This window comes from Cryptomeria japonica, chromosome 10 (assembly GCF_030272615.1).
Source record: "Cryptomeria japonica chromosome 10, Sugi_1.0, whole genome shotgun sequence".
In the NCBI taxonomy this organism is placed as follows: Eukaryota; Viridiplantae; Streptophyta; class Pinopsida; order Cupressales; family Cupressaceae; genus Cryptomeria; species Cryptomeria japonica.
In genome coordinates, this window is record NC_081414.1 from 3370158 (window position 1) to 3392140 (window position 21983).

General features: G+C 36.2%; 1 protein-coding gene across 1 annotated transcript in view; it reads left to right on the plus strand.

Annotated features, from left to right (window-relative positions):
• Positions 1-4233: 4233 nt before the first annotated feature.
• The window catches only part of LOC131069416 (uncharacterized), a 49223-nt gene continuing 31473 nt past the window's right edge, over positions 4234-21983 (plus strand). The window contains exon 1 of the mRNA XM_058004830.2: positions 4234-4425. The gene's annotated coding sequence lies outside the window, so the exon portion shown is untranslated. The remainder of the gene's footprint in view (positions 4426-21983) is intronic.

Sequence of the window (21983 nt, forward strand, 5' to 3'; positions counted from 1 at the left end):
ATAGGAGTGACCCATTTGGCTTTAATCCTTTTCTGCCTTTTACCCCTTATTTCCCCCTTTGGCCGTTCAAGATCCTATAACTCCTCATCCCATTTAGTAAAGACCTTTCTTGTTTTCACCCTACATTTTGTGTTTACTACTTCACATATGCTTTCTTTTATTGTTCTAATTACTTTCTTGACTGGCTTGTACATATAGTTAAAGACTCCTTTGTTCCTTTCCTTCCAAATATACTAGACAAGAAGGGAAGGTAAGATAATCCATACATCCACCGATAGGGAATTTTATTTAATCCTAGGCCAACTTCTCGTGACCTCCACAATATATCCTTATCGAGGCCCATAGAAACTTAGTGAAGATTGTACACAATCCCAACACATACATGTAAACAAACATTTGAGTAGAAGATAGTCTATTGTTTCACTATTGTTGCAAAAAGTGGGTACCTTGACAGATCGTAAATACAGATCGAGGCAAGTCTTTCAATTGTTAATATTCTTTTGTGGAATACTATCTAGAGGAAATCCCTAACTTTGGGCGAAATTGAGGTATGCCACCACAAAACTGAAGGCCAATCCTTATCTTCTTGGATTGCATCTTGAATTTTATATCCAATTTTTACTGAGTATTCACCCTTTTTTTAGCCACATCATATTATCTCATTGTTTTGGTTGTTCAAGAGTATCTTTCTTTGAGATAATTTTGTTTGTAAAGTACATCTTGTATCATTAGGTATTGGAAGGGCCATCACATTGAGTCATTCATATCTTTCACCCACACCATTGGAAATCACAACAACATAGTTTGCTACCTTCGAACTAAACATTGTTAGTGTATTTTCGACGTGGCCCACCACCCCTTCTAATTCCCAAGAGATTTATGACCATTCCAAAAATCAATTCAAAATTCTGCTTGTCTACCATCATTAATCTTCCATGCAAGGTGATTAGTGACATGACTCCTAATTTCCCACACAAATATCCATATTGTTGAGCCACCAATAGAGTTTCCAATCATTAAAATCTTGTTGGGCTATGTCCTGTCCTATACTTATTTAAAAAAAAAGTTGCACTAGAGCTGATGCGGCTCTATATATTTTCCATGAAATTTTAGCACCCAAGGATAGGATTTGGGCCTTCATGCATCTTAGCCCAACACCACTTGCAAATTTTGGAGCACAAGCCTTTTCCCAATGAATTAGAGGTATTTCCCCCCTTCTTTTTACCTCTCCTAGAGAAATTTCTCGAGGAAGCTTTCCAAATTGGATTCTATCTTGTGTATGATTTGGTAGCATGATATGACATAAATGGAACAACACATAAAATAAATATAATTATTTTCATCCTTCTTGCAAGAGAGAGCCAATTGCTCTTCTAGGCAATTGTTTTGCTTCTACAATTTTCCATGATCTCCTCCCAATGGCTTGATTTGCAAGTCCAATAAATATTAGTGCATTGAGTTATTTGGCTAGGAGGGAGGAAATAAGGAAGCCAAGCAGATTGGCTATTCTTCTTTGTATTATCTTCTTAGTGTTGAAGAAAAATATTTCTGACTTTTTCTTTGTTCATGGTTTGGTCCAATATTTTTGTGTATTCTTCCAAAGAATCCTTGATAAATTTGTCTACTTTATATTGGCTTCATCGAATAAGGTATCATTAGCAAACGAGGCATGAGTTATACGATTGACATTGTCGACCATTTTTATACCCGTTGAGAAATAAGGCGAGGAAAACTTGCAATATTAACTTTCTTATAAACAAATCTGAAATTAACATGTGATTGCACCATTCAACATAAATATAAAATCAAATATATTAGAAGAGACACCAAATTTACGTGCATAAACCCTTTTGGGAATAAACTCCACCAAGGAACAAGGACAAGTATATTATTATTCTTCAAAAGATAGAACACCACAATAATACACTTCACTACACTTCTCTAAATGATCTAGAAACTACTTGGAAACACTGACCAACTGGTGAATAAACAAGTATCACTTGGCTCCAATTTATAGCCAAATGGGACAAGAAAAACTACTGTTGTTTTCCCAAAACAAGGAGCCAAAACCACTTGCAAAAAATCATGCCTTGGGGAATGAATATCCAATAGACATAATAAAATAATAAATAAAATTTTAAGCGACTCCTCATGGGCACCAAACCCAAACCCACTTAGTCTTACATATACTGAATGCTCTGTAGCTTGCAGTGACTATTCATATCTTCAAATGGACACCTTTTCTCCTCCCAAACTCGGTCTCCTTATGCACAACCCTTCATGTCTCATTATGGACATGTGAAGGAGTGTATTTTTTTATGCATTTTAATTTATATTTATCACCTCTTCATGTTCACCTTTTGAAAATGCAATTACAAATAGCCATAAAGTACAAATATTTAATATTTTTTCTCACATATCATAGGGAATATTTTCCAAAGAACATGAAGACATATGAATGACTTAGGATTTCAAGGTTAATATCATCTTATCCTAGCATTCTCTCACTTGAACTTGACATATACATTGCAATTACATCCAAGAGATACATAAAATAAAATCAAGTACAATGATCAAGGACCACGACCTTCGTGCACCAAGAGAACTTTTTCTTGGTCAATGGCTTCATAAGAGAATCTACAACATCATCTAGAGTGTCATCTTTTTTTAATCAAGATCTTACCATTATCAACCATTTCATGCACAAAGTAATACTACATAATAGAGGAAAGACTACATAAATTAAATAAATAAAATATTTATTTAATTTGGAAGAGTAGGTGGGATTAAATAAATAATAAGTATTTATTTAAATTATAAAAAATGCTTAGTCTATTAATTAAATAAATCAATAGAAGACATTAGGATAAGTAATTAAATAAATAATAATTAGTTATTTAATTAAAGGACAAATTTAGGTGTCTACAAAGAGAATTTGACCTCATCGTGCACATATCCCCATGAGGGGAGTCAACAAATTTCCCTATATTTGGAGGTTCTAAAATTATAAATTGAGATTTCCAGGATGACCCTCTAGACCTCGAGGATGACTTAGTTGAGGGGCCATCGTTACTAGGGTTCTTGGTTTTGTGAAATACGACTATAAACTAGCCTCATTTTTTTGTAGGAGGTGGGGACCTAAAGGTGGGTTGGGTGTTGGACTTAGATAGGGAGGTGCCAAGGGGTAATATTGAATCCCATGCTTAGAATATTGGAGTATATAACAAATATTTGACATATTTAAATAGAGAATGAGTTGAGTGTATCCCATCTATCTAATTTGGATGTCTACTGTCTCCTTTTGATCCTTGGAGAGATCAAATTCTACACAAACCCTCTTATGAGGTTGATCTAAGAGGAACTTGTCTAGTGTGGCACACATAATAGAGCCTAGAGAGGTAGCTATCTATGTTAAAAAATTCTAGCACAATAAGGGTAAACTAGGAAACTCCACCTAGACAAGGACAAATAGAGATTTCTCATTAAAGACAATGATATCTCTAGTCTAGGATGAGAAGACAATCAAGGAAAATTAGGCAAACTAGGGATCATGCTTGATGTGGCTTTAACATGCTTAGATTTAACAAAACAAAAAGGAAAAAACTTCGATAAGGTTTTCCATGGTATAAAGGTGAATGATTGATGCCTTGGTGACTTAGTCTTTGAACATACTTTTAGTGGGATTCTTCCCACAAAATATCTTTTTAAAGTTGTCTAACCAATGACATGCATTATCAAATTTTGGAATGGAGAGAACCACATTTGGGGGTGTTTTGATAAGGAAATCTCATGGAACAAGTTGAAAACAAATATCCCAAGTCCGTTGACTTGCAATGCCATTTTGTCAAACATTCAACTTCAATAACAATTGAAGAGTGATAGAAAGTAAGGTCATGTAAAAGATCAAGAATTATTATAAATGTGATAGCCTAAAAGATGTTGCAATAAATAAAAAATAATAAAATCAACTCTTTACTTTAGAAAAAAACATTATGTCAACGAAAAAACACAAATCAAAATTATGACATAACCAAAATCTCCTTTTATAATCTACCCAAACATTGAGAAGAACATCCTTTTATAATCTTAAATATTAATGTAATTTTTTTGTATTAAAACCTATTTTTATTTTTATTTTTTAAATTTCAACCATTATCATCCTTTTATAATCTAAAATATTAATGTAATTTTTTTGTATTAAAACCTATTTTTATTTTATTTTTTAAATTTCACGGTTATTGCTTTTCACGTTTAGAGGAATTTTCCGCTTTTTGGACGACTCGGAACTTCTTATCATTTCCAAGCGAAGGAAAACAGAGAGGAGAATAAAGGGATAGGAAGAAAATATATATAAAATAGAAAGAAGCATTCCAATAAAATCAGATTTGGGCTAAATTTATATGCTACGTTTCATCGAAATTTCAGGTCGAGTTAGCTTCAATCTCCTTCTGTAGAAATTATGATGATATAGGATTTGCCTAGTTTTTATTTGAATTCTAATTCGGTTTTCTAAAATCTAGTTTTTTCTTTAAATTTTTGTTTTCTTACTGGTAATTTTCCGTACCGAAGCAGCAATTCTCACGTGATTTCTAACATTTATTTTAGATCCACGACGATAATTGTAGAAACATTCAGAATTTCAAAACCGATTTGATCGGAATGGTTTGCTAACAATTGCAGGGGTCTATTAATTCTAACCCTAACAATGTTTTTAAAATGCCACACCCTTGAACCAGGTTAATTGTCTTCGATACACGTTTTACAAAGCCAACCAGATCATCCTAGGGTTTAGGCCCTGACATTTTTAGACATATGCAACAAATTAATTATTATGATTCCTTTTTCATGAAATTTTAGCGCTAGCATGCCGTGCCAACTCCTCTGTATGAGCTGTTCTTCTTTTTTCTTCGTGTTTGCTAGAGCTCTTGAATTTCTTATTTAATAAACGTTTAATGCGTTGGACCGCCTAACTGCTGTGCAGAGTTAAATTTGAGTTGCACTTTGAAGGTACTCCATTTTCAGCCCTCTATAACCTCATCTCTGGATATTTCAACATTCTTTAATAGTTGTGTCGCATATCCGCCCAACTTGTGGACCATCATATTGGACTGGTGTTTGAATCCGGGGAATTCTGAAATGAATCCATCCCTGTATCTTTGCATCTCAATCTTTAGAACCTATAAAATTTTTATTTGTTGAGCCGAATTTTCAAAACTCCTCACGTGAAGCTCCCAAAACTAACAGTCCTTGTGCATCATGATTTTTTAAAGGGCTGTTTTGACTAATTGGGTAATTCTTCATACTAAAAATAGGATTAACCAGTTAGCAATATAAAAAATACTATAAAAGATTTGACAAAACTTAATAGTGGGACAAAGTTTTTTTTTGCTTATTTCCCTGTTCTGCATTTCTTTTAATGATAGGTTAATTAGGGTTCTATATGACCTGTCACCTATAGCAGAATTGTAATTTTGTGCCCTAGATCAGTAATCAGATTTATGTCTTTTAATTATGCCCTAGTTTGTTAATCAGATTTGTAACATTTTAGTAAACCATAATTCAGTAAACTTAGAAATGAAGGAAGTAAACAAGAGACAAACACAAATACCTTGGGAAAACCTCCAAGGAGGAAAAACCCAGCATTAAAGACCCACAGGTCAGATTATATATTCTCCTTTAATAGCACAAATACAATACTTAGCTTCCCTTTCAGATCTGATCCCTTTTGTATGACAGATCTGCACTTCTAAGCTCTTCAAGTCTGCACCAAAACGGTTTATGTCTTCTTGAACAAATTCGCACAATCATAGACTAGTTCGCACAATCCTTGTGTAAGTTCGCACCTTTTACTTGCAGAGCTAATTCGTTGAATGCATGAATGATTGAATTGCATTTGCAAGATGGCTTTATTTATATGGGTCTTTAGCTTTTATTAGTATCCAAGTCGGCCTCCTTCTTTTGGCGCCAATTTATTATTGTGGCGTGGAGTATTTAGGGTGGCGTGGAAGTATAGGGCTGGGCTCAATCTTGGGGGCATGTTACCCCTTTAGGATAGGGCCCAATCCTAAATGGGTTCGGATGTTGCCTTAAGGCAATCCGAACCCATATTTACCTAGTTACAAACAACACTCCCTCTTAACTAGGGAAGAAGAGAATACATAATCTGAACCTTTAGAGTTCCATCTAGCACACAAGCATAGAATGGATCTAGCACACAAGCATAGAATTACATCTTCCACCTAGCACACAAGCATAGGATGGTTCTAGCACACAAGCATAGAAAGTGTAATACACAAGTGGGTCTTTGCATAATTACAATTTTCCATCTAGCACACAAGCATAGAGTGGGCACAATTCATTTTTGCACACAAGCAAAGAATGATCAAAGTGCTGCAGATAGAGTCACTGAGATTGGAGCTCCCCCTCAATTAGGGTTCCATTTTCCACAACACCAAGTCTGTCTCTGAAGTATTCGAACTTCACTCTGGATAAGGGTTTGGTAAGGATGTCCGCAACCTGTTCATCTGTGCTAATGTACTTTAGTTGAATGGCGCCTCTTTGCACCATATCCCGAATGAATTGATAGTGCATTTCCACATGTTTGGACCGGTCATGGAACACATGATTTACTGACATCTTTATACAGCTTTGATTATCACAATGAATGGTGGTAGGATCACTAGCTTGACCAAATAACCCAACAAGGAGTTTGCGAAGCCACACTGCTTCTCTGGATGCAACATATGCTGCAATGTACTCAGCTTCGACAGTGCTTAATGCTACAGAAGATTGCTTTCTACATGCCCAAGAGATCACTGCAGAGCCAAAATTGAAGCAGATACCTGAAGTACTTTTCCTGTCCTTGACACTTCCTACCCAATCTGAATCTGAATAGCCTTCCAAGAAGATTGAGATATTAAGTGAATACTTCAGGCCATAACCAATAGTGCCACGCAGGTATCTTAGAATGTGCTTGGCAGCCACCAGGTGAACAAGTTTAGGCAAGCTCATGAACTGACTGAGGGCATTCACAACATAACAAATATTTGGCCTTGTATTGACTAGATACATCAAGGATCCAATCAACTGCCTGTACTCAGATGGATCTGCAAAATCAGAGTTAGTTGCAAAAACACTTAATTTCTTTAAGTTAGATTCCATAGGAGTATGCATGGGTTTACAATCCATCATTCTAAATCTTTTCAGAATATCAATATTATATTTTCCTTGACTTAGAAAAATTTCATTGGAATTTTGCCATACTTCTAACCCTAGGAAGTAATGCATTAGACCTAAATCCTTCATTTCAAATTTTGAGGCTAATTCTTTCTTACATCCTATGATTAGTTTATTTTCACCAGTGAGAAATAAATCATCCACATACAAAACCAAAATAAGCATATCATCATTATAAACTTTAAGTAAATGTTAGCATCAGCATCATTCTTACAAAATCCTAAGCTTAGTAAATACTTATCAATTCTTTCATACCAAGCACGAGGAGCCTGTTTGAGCCCATATAAGGCTTTCTTCAACCTACAAACATGAGAATCTCTTTTATGGATTACATAACCTTCTTGTTGCTCAATATAGACTTCCTCCTCAATGATACCATTAAGGAAGGCTGTCTTAACGTCCATTTGATGCAGTTCCCAACTTTTGGCTGCAGCAATAGCTATTATAGATCTAATAGAAGTATATCTAGCAACAGGAGCAAAAGTTTCTTCATAATCTATTCCTTCTTTTTGAGAGAAACCACGAGCTACAAACCTAGCTTTGTATTTTTCAATACTACCATCAACATTATGCTTAATTTTAAACAACCATTTAGAAGAAACAATAGACTTACCTTTGGGTTTGGGTACAATGTCCCGGACATCATTCTTGATGATAGACCCATACTCTTCATCGATGGCTGATTTCCAAGCATGATGGGACATAGCTTCTTCGACATTGTGAGGTTCAGACTCAATGATACTACACATCACAGAAATGTAGTTGGTTTGGTTTTGGAATCTCCTGCTATCTCTAAAGGTTCCTCTGGGAGCAGCAAATCCTTCAGCATCTTGAATCGTGTTTCTAACCCAAAGTGGTCTCTTCTTGCAAACCACAATATCTTGAGGTATATCGGTAGAGTGCATGGGTTCTGTTGGGTCATTCTGAACTTCCTGATTCGGAAGGTTAGTAGACTCCTCTTGTATCTCAGGGTTAGCATCAACTATTGAATCTTGATTTTCAATCACCATATCATTATTGCTAGATAATGAACCTTTAGATCTTTTGAAAGCAATATCTTCTTCAAAAGTTACATCTCTACTTACCTCAACATACCTTTGACCTGAAATGTAGATCCTGAAGGCTTTGGAAGATTCGTTGTATCCCACTAAGATACATTTCTTTCCAGATGGATCCAACTTGGTTCGTTTTTCTTTAGGCACATGAACATACACCGGGCTCCCGAATATCCTTAGGTGGCTGATGTCAGGTTTGATTCCTGTAAAAGCTTCTTCAGGAGTTACATCCTTTAGGGCACGATGAGGGCATGTATTCTGAATATAAATTGCTGTTTTGGATGCTTCTGCCCATAGAAAAGGTTGCAGGTCTTGATCATGGATCATGGCTCTTGCAGCTTCAACAATGGTCCCGTTCTTTCTTTCAGCAACTCCATTTTGCTGAGGATTGTAGGGAACACAAAACTCCCTCTTAATTCCTGCCTTAACACAAAAGTCATAGAAACTACCTGAGGTGTATTCACCTCCATTGTCAGACCTTAAACATTTAATTTGATTTCCTGTAGTGTTTTCAACTAAGGCTTTGAATTCTTTAAATCTGTTTAGGACTTCTTCAGACTTTTTAGATTTAAGAAAGTAGATTCATGTTTTCCTAGAGAAATTATCTATGAAAATAACATAATACAGAAAACCGCTAGGAGATGCTACAGACATAGGACCACATAAATCTGAATGAATAAGTTCTAACTTTTCTTTAGCCCTACTATTGCTTTTATGAAAAGGATTCTTTACATTCTTACCCATTGCACAACCTTTACAAGCATCATCATGAGATAAACTAAGTTTAGGCATACCTTTAACCATTTTACCGAGAGTGGGAAGAGCTTGAAAGTGTAGATGTCCAAGTCTTCTATGCCATAGCTAGCATGATTCAGGGGCCTCATGGATGAGAGCTTGAATTGGATTAGCTGCAAGCTTATATAAACTATCACATCTATTTCCAATAACACAAGCAGTTTTGAAATTAGATTTCTTAGACCAAGCGAGTACTTTCCCTTTAGAAAATTCTATTTGCAAACCCTTATCTTCTAAGGCAGAAATGGAAATAAGATTTCTTTTAATACCAGGTACAAAGAGAATATCACAGAGTTGTAAGGAACTACTAGAATCTAGTTTTAAAGAGGTGGTACCAGAACCTTTTACCGAGTATCGAGCATCATCACGGATTACCACATGAAGGTTGGTGTCCTTTTCAATCAGATTACTAAAGATGCTCATGAAAACCTGAGATGTGTCTGGAGGCACCACTGTCAAGTATCCACGTATTACTGTCCGTAGGAACATTGCTGGATAGAGCAGAGATAAGAAGATAATCCTCACTTTGTTCGGCAACTTCATTTAAATTGACTTCCCTTTCCTTTGGATCATTCTGACAATCTCTAGCATAGTGACCATACTTATCACATCTGAAGCAACGAATGTGAGAGGAATCTCTTGACTTCTTCCTTGGATCATAAGAGGAGGATCTAAAATCTTTGCTTCTCTTTTCATTCTTCCAATGTCCACCTTTCCTAGATTTAGCTAAGAGAACATGATTATCTTTGTGAGAGTTCTTGAGTTTTCCTCTTACCTCAATTCGAGATTCCTCTTCGATGCAATCAGATTGAAGACGCTCAAAGTTGGGACGATCGGCTCTTCCACCAATGCTACGAATGAATGGTTCCCATTCATCAGGTATACCATTTAATGCAATCATAACAAGATCTTTATCCGAGATTTGGCAATCAAGAGTACTTAGCGTGTCCTTTAGTTCATTGATCTTCATAAAGTAGGCTATGATTGAGTCTTCTTCTTTCATTTTCATGTGAAGAAGCTGCTGTCTTAGAGCAAGAGCCCTGCTGAGGTTGTTGACTTCATACATCCCTTCCAAGTGCTTGATCATTTCCCTGGCAGACGCAAATTTTGATATGACAGTGACAAGATGATTCTTGACGGATTCAATTATGATCTTCCTGGTCTTGAGGGAGTCTTTCTTGAACTGCTTCAGCTCTTCAGCATCTTTTGGAGGGGACAGCCTTTCTTCTTCTACAAATTTCAGCAGATCATTCTCTTCAAGGATCAATAGAATACAAACTTTCCAAGCAGCAAAATCAAGGGCTCCATCAAGTCTATTTTCAGCCCTCAAACCTGACATTTTAATCTGAAAACAAACAGCAGCTATATGGAACAAATGATTTACTAAAATCTGAAGTTAGTAACAGCTTAGCAGAATTGTAATTTTGTGCCCTAGATCAGTAATCAGATTTATGTCTTTTAATTATGCCCTAGTTTGTTAATCAGATTTGTAACATTTTAGTAAACCATAATTCAGTAAACTCAGAAATGAAGGAAGTAAACAAGAGACAAACACAAATACCCTGGGAAAACCTCCAAGGAGGAAAAACCCAACATTAAAGACCCACAGGTCAGATTATATATTCTCCTTTAATAGCACAAATACAATACTTAGCTTGCCTTTCAGATCTGATCTCTTTTGTATGACAGATTTGCACTTCTAATCTCTTCAAGTCTGCACCAAAACGGTTTATGTCTTCTTGAACAAATTCGCACAATCATAGACAAGTTCGCACAATCCTTGTGTAAGTTCGCACCTTTTACTTGCTAATTCGCTGAATGCATGAATGATTGAATTGTATTTGCAAGATGGCTTTATTTATATGAGTCTTTAGCCTTTATTAGTATCCAAGTCGGCCTCCTTCTTTTGGCGCCAATTTATTATTGTGGCGTGGAAGTATAGGGCTGGGCTCAATCTTGGGGGCACATTACCCCTTTAGGATAGGGCCCAGTCCTAAATGGGTTTGGATGTTGCCTTAAGGCAATCCGAACCCATATTTACCTAGTTACAAACAACAAGAATAAATCATTACAATATGGGTCAAAGGAACCAGAAAGGCTAAAAAGGCATAAGGCTTACCTATTGTATAAAGACCAAGATACCTTCTCCTGGCTAAAAGAAACTACCATCAGCAAAAATTGAAACACCGATAATTTTTAAAATTCAGTCCTGACAAAGACAATCTAACTGTTTGAAGGACTAGGTTCCAAGACCTCCCTAGAATCCACCTTGATGCTAGGTTTCAGGAAAGAGTGATGTTTGGCTTTTGAAACCCTACTAACAAAAATTGTTGGTAAGAAAAAACAAATTGAAGGCTTCCAATCCGCCTCCTCCCCTGAGAATGACATAGAGATCATAAATACACAACGCTAGATCTTGCCTTATCCTTCTGTTATATTAGTTCAATCTTATGAGTGTTTTTTCCCTTGTCTTTTATCTATTGCTCCTTTGTCTAAGTGTCTTTCTTTTCGCAAAGTCTTTAAAATTCCTTTGGTTTCTCTTTCAGCAAGACTGCCCTTAGGCAAACTCCTCTATCGGCAAAATTTTGAGTTTGTGAACCCTTCTTTTGATCGAAAAAGTTCAATATTGCGCCTTTGGTCAGTCTTTGTTCCGATATTTTCTTTTTTGGCGAAAAATTATGTTCGCTAACCTCCCTTTTGGCTGAAAGCACTTTGATTTCTTTTATTGGTTAAGTTTTGCTTTGCATTTCTCCTTTTTTGGCAAAAAGTCATCTTTGCTAACCTTTCAAACCGTTGAACAAGCCTTGTGTTTCATAGTCGCTTGAAGTCTTGGTTCCCAAACTTGGTCTCTTGCCGAAAAGAGAAGCATATGTCCCTTGTTTTGGCAAAATTTCATGTCTGCAAACTTTAAAGTTCACCAATCAAAGAAGTCATTGACCGTAGTAAGAGAAAGAGCAAGCTGGTTCAAGAAACTTCCTATTCGCCGAAAAGCTTGTTTGTGAAAAGAACAAAAGGAAGAAGTCGGAGGATTGAACAGTTAACAAAATTTGTTGATTGGGTTTTTCACCGATTAAATAAGGTCCTTAATATCCATTAAAGTGCATCGATTAATGAAGCTGATGGTACATTCAAAACCTCATATATATATAAAGGCAAAGAGCATATTTTCCGGATCGTATTGTTGCCGTGATTTTGAGCTGCTAATAGTAAGTGGAGTCGCAAGAAAACCATTATAGTCATCGCCAGTGACCTCGACATGTCTCTTTGCCACACCAAAGTTTGAGGTGAGTTACTTGGGCCTAGCATGTATAGGAAATTATCATGACACACATGGGAATGTGGTGATAAGATTGGACTAAGATTCAATAGGAAATGTGCTCAAATTATACTCTATAATGGCGGGTGGGATGGGAGATAAAATACCCTCGCAGAAATAACGGTCTGGGGCACTTCCAGTCATTCAAACAACTTATTATGCATTCCTATTGATAGCGTTCCATTCAGCTGCCTATATAACGTGTGTATGCTACATGTAATAAGCATCTGCCTCCTTCTCCACAATCTCTGGGGCTAGGACTGGATTTGGATTTGAATCAACCGCCTCCTTTTGCACAGGGGGTACTTGATGAGTCTACTGAGTCAGCTTTTCTGGGCTAGGGAGAATTGCTTCCTCGACATGGCATGATGCTTAAGTATTGTAGTAGGGTAATCCAGATAAAAGAGGGGCATGGTAGCATTGATCAATTTATAGATGGTAGTTCGGTCAAAATGGTCACTGTGGGTCGGGATGTGACTCAATACAAGTAGTGCTAGTGGCCGTATGTACCGAGAAAGACCCACATAACACGTGATTACCAATGCTAAACAGTATGGTTCAAGACCTTCTCTTTCTCTTTCTCGCCCAGCAGCCCTTTCTATATACTCAGCAGCCCCTATGGGGACCCAGCAACCGTTGTTTACCCATAAGCAAGGGCAGGTACAAGGGGCGGGTGGGAGGACAAAAGGGGTTGCGGTGCATCCATAAGCGGTACATCCATAAGCAAGGGCAGGTGCAGCAACAGTTCCAGATCTAGGTGGTGGTGAAGATCCAGAGCGAACCGAAGATCCATACCTTCGTGAGCTAGATCCAGTCTTTGATAGGGATAGGGGTCCTGTCTTTCGTAAGTGAGATTGAGACCCATAAGCAGCAGCACTAGTAGCAGAAGTCGATACAGCACCAACAGTTGAGGGATGAGTTTATAATATGTCTGAAGTGACCAGATGACATTATTTCTTGGAAAAGAAAGATTGGTGTCTGAAGCATTGCCAAGCATTCACTTAAAGTTGAGAAGAAAGGGAAATCACAGCTCCCCAAGAATTTGCAGAGAGCCCACTTTAAAGAGGACATTTTAGCATAATTACCCTGCTCCACAGAGTAGTGGCAGGTTGACTCTAGTACTTTCAAAAGTGGATGTGCTAGTTCGTACTTGTTATTTGCAATGAATCATAATATGTTGATTGGGCGAAATTGATTAGTAACCATATGCATGATCAGTTTGTCAGTTTCCATAAAGCACATATTTTCTGTATGTGTTCATATCGGATCTATGTAATTGCAAGTACACAAGCAGTATGGCCAGGATTGAAGTTTGCTAGGATCCTCTCATTTACTATGTAGGTTTATGAATATTTTTACCCATTGCAGGAAGAATATGGGATGGAGGATTACAAGATGCTTTTTGTATTTTTAATGCTAGAAGAATTAGGGGCAACCCAGAGGTAAGGATATCGTATGAAGCTACACAGTTGATAATGCAATTCAGAAGCTTCTATATCCAATTTGACAAATTTTTGTATGTCAAATTTGGGGGCTTTGAGAGTACAATAGAAGTTGCCAAGATATGCCAGTAGATTATATTGTTTTCCTTGAAGTCTGCAGGCAAATGGCATGTGTAAGCAAAAAGTGTCACCACAGAAAAGGGAAGCTTTTCCTATGCAACTAACCCACTACACCTACAAGACTCATGATGATACCAGGAACGTGGAGAGGATTCTCTCTAAATTTAATTTTCGTTTGTTCGATGCTAGGCCTTCCTTTGACAACAAGAATTAAAAACAGTTTATATCTTGGTACTTGGTATGAGCATGAGCTTCATATTGAAAATTTTTAGGAGGATTGTACAAGCAAGCATGAGATAAGATGAAGTGATTGGATGAGATTGACCATTGACCAAATGAAGGCTTTCCATCTGAATTTTGACGTCACTGACATTGTTGATGACCTTTTGGATATGATTGATGAAGGATACTATGTAGTAAGTTCAAAACCTTTACACAAGGCCAGATAGCCTAAAAGAGAGGTCACAAATATTTTCATTACATCCTCTTTTGTTTGGGATAAGAGTAAAAGATGGCTAGAGTCCAAAATTGTTAGCCATACTTCAGGCAAATCTGCAAGCAAAAGGCAAGCATCAGTAGAACAAGGATGTTACAAGTCCAATCTGTTGGAACCCTAAATTTTGCAATTTTTAGAATTCCAGATTCCAAGACAAGGAACAAGAAAAATTCTAAATATATATATATATATTGAATAGGTACAACTAATATGTTTTATATTTGTTGCACAATATGAAACCATAACATAAACACAATAATGGGCATAAAAAATGGATTGTGAAGCACCAAAGGGGGTATTTACATCATTTAAAGACCATTTATCCATTATATACCCATAAAATAGCCTTAAAACACCTCTAATATGCCTAAACAACTTGTAAAGTGACAATTAATTACATAAACTAAGGCAATTTCGGGATTTGGAATTATTTTTATTTAAAAGGGGGGTGTCTTTTCAACCAAAGGGGTATGAAAACCATTCAACCACATATATATGTGTGATGTAAAATGTAAAGAGGGGAGAATAGAGATACAAGAGGTGGAGGCAATTTTGTACTTTTAAACTTTTTATGAAAAATAACCAGTTGCATTTTCTTTCTCATATGTGTTGAGAGTTAACATATTTTCAAAAGGCAGTTGCTTGTGATATTATCTAAAGGAGATAAGGTTATTTTTGTTCTTCCAGTGAAATTCTGTGTTTCATATTGTAGATTTGGATCAAAAAAGATTTACTTGTGAATTGTAATTGTTCCCTGTATTTCTTCCTTGGATGGTCTCTTAAAGTTAGGGTTAAATTCATTCAAGCGGGTTACAATATAGACATTGAAGTAGAGCTTATAAGAAACAGTAACTGACAGACTCGTCGAGAGGGAGTGGGTTTAAAAACTGTCTCCTAAGTTTACACAATAAGTCTTGAAGAAATATAAGACTCTGTAGCCCAAATAAGAGGAAAGGCACTGATCATTTGTAAACAAACCCTTTAACCATACCGATCACCCTTTACTTTTAAGCATTAGGATTAGTAGAGTAGGTATAGTAGGTAATTTAGCCAAAGTGTAACATATATACTTTTGTAAGATACATAGATCAATACACACATCTGAAATCAGTTTGTTTAAGAAACTTATGCCATTCCGAGACTAGGAGATATCAGATTAAGACACTAAATCTGCTATAAAAAGCATTAGTTGAAGGAACAATTAGTGAGTAGGTATACCCGCCTAGGTCCTGCAGAGCCTAAAGTGAGAGAGTTAGTAACCAAATAGGTTCACTCTATAAGTTGGCCAAGTCAATTGGAGGGTTTGATCATAGGAGTTGGCATTTCCTTAGAACCTATCCAATCTGTTGATTTGAGACTGTGATGTCCCCTTCTAGTTGACATTTGTCAGCTGAGTAGATTACCCTATCACTAACTAACCCTCGTAGGCTGATGAGGTTGGGTAGAGGGTCCTCCAGAGTTTGATTCACCTCCTTCAGAGCAAGCACTCCAGGTCTGGTCTTCGTTTGAGGTCTCTAGGACTCTGTTTGAGATACTTTCTATTTTTAGCAGTCCTGCTATTTATAGCCAGTAGGTTGGGCAAGGACAGATTATGGTTTGGCAGTCTCTAGTTCAGACGGCAAGCATTTCTGATGAATACTTAGAGAGATATTAATATTTAATTATTTTTAATTAAATATTAAATGGCGAACTTTAATGTTTTAATGTTTTAAAAGTCACTTTAAGTTATAACTTAAGTGAGGGTCTATTTCTCATCAGATGGGGCTAGTTTTTATATTAAATGGAAGATGATTTATTTTTTGACACTTCAATAGTCAAAAATAAATAATAAAAGTTTAAACATCATTAAAGGCCAAATCGCACCTTTCTTGGGAATCGCGCCAACCCTAAATGGAGAAGATTAAAAGAAGATTTTAGGTCTTCTTTTCATTATGCTAAGTTTTGATATTTTTGTTTGGAGCTTTGAGAGGAGTTTTGGCCAAGGGTTTCAGCAGAAGATTCTTCTGCAGTGAACAGAGGTATCGGTACAGGAAAACGTGGTATTCTTGTACAACAGCATTAGAGGCTGTGAAATATCAGTTGATCTTGCTCTTACAGTTGGTTTCATTCAGGGACCAAGTTTGTGCTTATTAGTCAGAGGGGCACCGTTATTTATCAGTATTTTGTTGCTGCAACAAACAAGGAAACAAAGATACCCAAAGGAGATATTTTTGATGGCTGTACGGCTGCCTGGGGAGTAGCGCCAATCACCTAAGGGGCTGCGATTTGCATGTTGGAAGGATCCAAAAAAATAAACAAAATAAGGAGAAGGTGTGCCTAGCCTAGAGTCATCCATTGAGCTACCATGCAAGCTGTTCGGGTCAGTCTGGAGTGAGTTATAGCATGCTGTCATAATGTACTGTGTATGACCAGCAAGGAAGAAATAAGGGTTTCCAACAATTCTTGGTATTTTTCAGTTCCTATCTTTTATTGTCTGTTTATGTATTGAGGGTAAATAAAGGTTGAATACATGTAATAAGGGTTTGATCAGTTTACTACTGGATTAGAATTGATTTCTAGCGTTTCCCTATAGTTGCTTTTTGTGTTTAAGTTTGTCAAAAATTATATTTGCTGCTACAAATTGGCAAAGAACACACTTGAAACGCAACAGGTTCAGTTAAATGTCAGTTGTCTCAGTTGAAGACCCTTTAAGGTTCTTACAGAGACCCAACACAATCCACAAAAGGCAACTTCAAATGTTATGTCACTAGGGCCAAGTCTGCTACCATGATAGGAGATGGGGCTGAAGAGCCAAAAAAGAATAAAAGATTGAAAGGCCAATGTGAAGGAGATATAGAAAACGCAAGAAGGAAGTTAGAGGTAAAAAGAACACCTATGAGATAGTCTTCCCCAGCTCAAGAAAACATCGAAGAACAACAATAGATGGGAATTCCTCCACCTTCAGGTCAAACATCTTCTAGGCAGTTACAGGGAAACCTTGATGTTGTTTCCATTAGCCATTGCCAATACTAGAGAGATCATGGGAAGATGAATGGGTTTTGTTTTGGGACTGCTGAATGACTCTATTTTTGTTATACTATGTAGATTTTCATAAGTGACACAATTTATTCCATGTGAGAAGTCAAATGATGCTATGCATGCTGCTACCTTGTTCTTTAGAGAGGTGCTTAGACTACATGGTTTAGTGAAGGACCTTGACTCGGATAGAGATACAAATTTGTTAGTCACTTTTGGCATACTTTATTGAAGAAGTTAGGCACAAAATTGGGTTACAGTTCAGTCTATCATCCACAAACTGATGGGCAAACATAGGTTTTTTAATAGAAGTCTTGGAAAATTTGTTGAGGCTTTTGACTGGAAAGAAGTCAAATCAAGTGGAATTTAGTATTAGCCCAAGCTAAATTTGCATATAAATATTTACTCAATAGAAGTACAACAAACAGTCCATTTTAGGTTGTTTATGTTTACTGCTCAAGAGGGGTAAATGAATTGAAGGATAATACTGATTTGGGAAGACAGAGTGCTACAACGAAAGGTTTTGCTGAGTACATTAAGAAAATAGAAAATAAGATGAAGAAAAACTTGGAGAAGAGCACCATAAAATACAAAGGAAATGCCGATTGCAAGAGGAAAAAACAGGAATTTCAGATTGGAGACATAGTTTTGACACATTTATGGAAATAGAGATTTCCTCAAGGGATTTGCAATGAATTGAAATGGAGAAAAATTGGAACATATGAAATTGAATTTCTGGAAGGAGTTAATGTTGTAGATTTGTATCATTACCATGAAGGGTAGACAAGTGGAGAAAATGCAATTTTAGATTTGCAAAGGAACAAGAGTCGATACAGTTGGAGAAAGAGCTGGATGAAGTTGAGGTGATAATAGATTCCTTTGTGATTGAAAAAACAAGGGAAAAGAAATAGAGAGTATTTAGCAAAGTGGAGAAACTGAATAGTAGAAGAAAAAAATTGGACAAGTTTGATGCAGGAGCATCCAGGTAATATGTAATGCTGCACCACAAAAACATCAGTGAAGTTTTTTTCGAGTTGTAGTTCATAGTTCATGTCAACTTGCTTTCCTTTGAGCTTGTGTTAGGAAGGTTTTGAGCTGCTTCATAATTCATCCTTTTGTAGAGGTGTTTGGGAGACACCATCATACTATTTTTGACTTGTATACTGCATCAGAAAATTATTAGTCAGTTTAATGAGTTGTTGCAAAACGGCAACAATAGCTATAAGTGTGAACAACAAGGTTTATATGAAGCTACAAGAGCTGTCTCTTCTATAGGTTGAATATTTAGGCAATAAATGTGCTTTTTTGGTCAATTGTGATAGGAGGAGAAATGCCCATTTCCAATGTTGAGTTGGACTTTGTTTGGACAGATAATATTCATGGTGTTAATGAACTAAAGCTCCATATCATTGAAAGAGTCAATCACTAGTTGTTACTTTCCATTCAATGAGAGTGTTTAATTGTCGTTTCCATCTTGGCATCTAGGTTGAGCTCTCCAAACTTAACCCAATGCCTTTGGCAATACAAATCAATTTGTAGAGATTATTACTGTGATTTGTGGTAGGTTTCTTGCTTTTGACAACGGATTGGTGGTGTCTTCATTTTGTGAAAACATAACATCTAAGCTACACTTTTTCTATTTATGTTTCAACTTTTTTGATCAATTACCATTTGCAAAATATTTTATGGAGTTTAATTTGGCTGCATCGTATTTTATTGCCTAAGTTTTCTTGGCTGTTTATATTTTATTTTCATGGTCATTCTACTTGAATGTGGGCTGAATGGGGTCGACTCCATCTTTCCTTGGCATTGCATTTCCTTTTATTGGGTGCGGTTCAAATAGATAGAAGAGCAGAATTGAAAGGGAGAGAAGAAAAATGTTGAAGAAAGAGCTAGCTGATGCTGTAGACAAAAGAACATGGATTTGCTTTGCTGAGAAGAAATAAAGCATGTTGAAGTTATAAACCCAATTTAGTACATTGCGCTGTAGAAATGAGGATAGAAGTGATGACCAGTATGAGGGATATTTTTGATTAAATGTATTGCAATCTTGATTAGAGCTGCTATAGAAGGATTTTATTTTGATTTGTTTTAAAGCATTGTATTTACTTGTGTATGGTGAATGGACTACAGAAGCTACAATAAAACCTATCATTGAATTTTGGATTCCAAGTTGCATAATTTATTGTTGTTTTGTGATTATAACATCTGGCTGCAAGGTTAGGCAAATTTTAATTGATATCCTCAATCTTGATTGCACCACATAACCTCTGAGTTCTTGATAATGCTAGCACAAAATCTATACTAATATCCTCACATGGTTTCCATAGAATTGTTAGTCACTTATCCATTTCAACATTTTGACTACTTCCTTTTGTTGTTTGACAAATTCTATAGTTTTGCACATACCATCACTATTGTCTTGTCAAATTCAAAATGTCCTACTGTGTCATCACAGTGTTTTTTTAATCAAATTTCCTACATTGAAATTGTACGAATTCATAATTGATTTGCTTTGAACCACAAATCATCTTATATAAAATAATCCAACCATCTATTTCTATTTCCACTAATTGACATCTTATGAATTTCAAGTTTTAGCAAAATTACTGTCAGTTTCATACAAAATCTTCAATTCATCAAAAGTAATAACTTGAATTCTCATTTCCATTATCAAATTATGTCATTTACTCAACACAATATCCACTGTGTTGGATTTTCCACTCCTATTTTTCAACACAAATGAATAGTTCTGGAAAAATTCAACCCATTTGACTTGTCTTTGATTCAACTTACTTTGCTTATTCATAAATTGTAGTGCTTATTATAATCGTATAAAACAAATTCTTTTGATAACATATAATATCTTCATTTCTTCAGTACTTCAACAATTGCGTAAAATTTTTTATCATAAATTGAATATTTTCTTTCAGCATCATTCAATTCACTAAAATAAGCAATAGGTCTTTTTAAAAATTATTTTGACTTGAAACAGCTCCATTTGCAATCCCACTAGCATAACAATCCACCTCAAATAACTTATCAAAGTCCAGCAAAGTTATAGCAGGTTGTTCGGTAACTTTCTTCAGCAACACAACTTTTTAGCTGCAACAATCCAATTGAATTCTTTTTCAATAATCGGTTTCCCACTAAATATTTTGATGAACTTTCTATAAAAACTAGTGAATCTCTGAAAAGATCTAATTTCAGAAATACATATTGGCTTAGGCCATTGAACAATAGCTTTGACTTTCTCAAGATTCATCTTTAAAACATGAACAAAAATAACAAACCCAAGAGAAACTAACCTAACCATGAAACTTCATTTTTTCACATTCATCAACAGTTTTTCTTCTATTAACCTTTGCAATAGCAACTTGATATGGTCTAGGTGTTTCTCTTTAGTTTTACTGAAAATTAGAATTTCATCCAAATATACAATCGCAAACTTACCAAGATGTGGTTCAATACCTAAGTATTAGGTCCATTCATCAACCCGAATGACATTGGGGACAACTCATACAAACCTTCTTTTGTCTTGAACACAGTTTTTTATTTACAACTTTTTTCGAATTCTGATTTGATGATATCCGCTCCTTAAATCTATCTTGTTGAAATACTTTATGCCACTCAGAATCCATAATATCATCCATCCATGGCAAAAAAATTAATGTATTTATTAGTAATCCTGGTAACTGCTTTGGAGTTTGTACATATTCTCTATTCTCCTCCTTTCTTTGGTGCTAATATTAATGGTATCGCACATAGGCCCAAACTTTCTCTTATCAACCCTTCCTAAACCAATTCTTCAACTTGTCTATATAAACTTTGCACTCTCCATTTGTTTCAATCTATGAGCTGCTTTATTTTTTTTTGCTCGGTAATAATTTTGATTTTATTAATATCCAAAAAAGAGTACACGCATAAGATCCAAACAGCACCTCCAGTATCTGAAACTACAAAAAAGGCAATTCTGCCACCACGACAAAAGACTACCAAAAACCTACCAAACTTGCCAATTAAAGACGACCACCAAAATTCCACCCAAGTACATCATAAGCCCCCGACGAAGCATAGTCTAAAAAGACGTATACCAAAAAAGACATGACACCACCATAAAACAGAAACATTTACAACTCACTGGACTTTCCTCCGATGCTTGTTCCTCACCACCCCTGCAACTCAATTCTTTGTCACCTTCGACTTTCTAGGGCGCAACACACGTCCCGAATCTCCCTCTACCTCTGCCTCGGCTTGTGCAATGACCTCGTCCAATTCTTTAATTTCCACTATCACCTTCAGCGCATCCCAGCTCCGCTTTGCCTCCTCATTGCGGTGAAATTTGCACATGCCCTTCGCCCACCAAAGAAAAGGATACAGACCTGCATTTCTACCGTTTGCACCTGTCTCCAATCCCTCCCGTGCATCAAATCCCAGACCCGTCTCAGCCCATTCTAAGGAGGAGTCCATCCCCACCAGAAAATCATCATGCACTATCGTCTGCATTA